The sequence below is a fragment of the Tenrec ecaudatus genome, chromosome 2, assembly GCF_050624435.1.
Source record: "Tenrec ecaudatus isolate mTenEca1 chromosome 2, mTenEca1.hap1, whole genome shotgun sequence".
In the NCBI taxonomy this organism is placed as follows: Eukaryota; Metazoa; Chordata; class Mammalia; order Afrosoricida; family Tenrecidae; genus Tenrec; species Tenrec ecaudatus.
The window spans coordinates 287,976,699-287,978,267 of NC_134531.1; the positions used below are offsets into that span (position 1 = coordinate 287,976,699).

The 1,569-nt window shown below is 47.7% G+C and overlaps 1 protein-coding gene across 2 annotated transcripts in view; it reads right to left on the reverse strand.

Moving 5' to 3' along the window:
• Nucleotides 1-1,569, reverse strand: part of ATP6V1A (ATPase H+ transporting V1 subunit A) — a 61,295-nt gene that overhangs the window by 58,949 nt on the left and 777 nt on the right. The window lies entirely within an intron of this gene.

Below are 1,569 nucleotides of genomic sequence, written 5' to 3' on the forward strand. Positions count from 1 at the left end.
ATTTTGGGGGAGGGGTGCTGAAGCACTTACTATTACATTGCTTCAAAAACTACTGGATTTAACTGAAAACAATTTTTTCAAATAAAGGTATAAACTTAAATTAAAACGTTATAGTTGTAATTTCTATAAGGGCTTTCAATGTAAAAGAACCAAAGAGCTTTCTTGAGTTTGTAGTACAAATAAAGGTGTTTAACCTCAAACTAAGAAGCACTGTTCCTTAAAGCAAAGTGTTTGGAGGCAAAACATTGCCTACTACATTACGTCTGAAATAGGAGTATGTGGTTGGTTAAAAAACTAGGCAAAACAATTTCTGTATTTGCACAAAACACGGTTATTAAAATCTGAGAGGTCACTTGAATTGTTTAAAGGGAAAGCTAAGAAGAGGAAAAAGTGGTATTTGACTAAAATTAAACCCAAAACTTGTCAAGGAATTGTTAGGAGTAGAAATTAAATAGTTTAGGGAGGCATAGCAAATGTCTTTGTCAAACGGCAAGGAAATATGTAGTCAACAATCTCTCAAATTAACCTTGACCAGCACAATTAAACTGGTCTGGACAGATTTGGTTTAATTATATTCCTTGGTCACCAGCTGGATTTCTGGGGAAAGCCATTTGTCAATCCGCCAGTTTGGGCATCCTACACTGCATCACGACACTGCAAAACCATCTTCCCACACCTCCCCGTGCAATCAAGGCTGTCGCATTATCCTCGTCCCATCTGGAGGCTGTCCACTGCCGTCCTTTAGCAACCCCAGGGCAGGGTATATTTGCTCCAAGGGGTTTTCCAGCTTCTTTAAGGAAGCTGATCACACCTTTCTCCTGCGGAGCACAGGCTGGTAAATTTGAACCGCTGACCTTCTGGTTAGCACTTAACCACTACGCCACCAAGGCTCCTGCTCTGGAGCTGGTGTCTCTCTCCATTCTCTAGGCACCATAAAAATCTGAGAAGTGAAAGACGAAAGCTTGCTTTTATCCTTCCAGTCCCACCCCAAATCACGTGAAGACCTACAGCACCTCTCTCCGGCAGGAACGGCAGATCAAACCCGACGGATTACCGAGAAGGCACATTCGGAAGCACGCTCTTCGGCGACTCCGCAGTGAGGGCCATTCCAGTGACATTCCCTCCCACCAGCCTGTCTCACCGGCGACGCCTTTAGCTCCAGGGCTTTCCCTATCTCCTAGCCCCTCTCTCCCCAGCCTGGTCCAGGGGTAAGGGGATTCAGAATCCCTGCCAGAAAATGGACTTTAGCGAATGGAACCTCGCGACCAAGGCGAAGCAACCCCACTCCCCAAAACCTCAAGGACTCCTGATGGAAAACCATAATGGCCGCGACTCATCCTCAAGCCCAGAGAAGGTGGACCTCGCAAGCCCTCGGCAGCAAGGTCTGCCTCGGTGGGGAGAGAGGTTCGGCAGAACCGGTCACATAAACTGCTGGCCCGTGCAGTGTGACAGCGGGGGAGGGGGGGTAAGCCCCAGGCGACGAAGAGCGTCGCTCATAATCCCTCTTTTCTTTCCTTCCCGCCCTCCTGCTATATCCCGATCCGTTGCCGGTTACCCGTCGCCACTCAC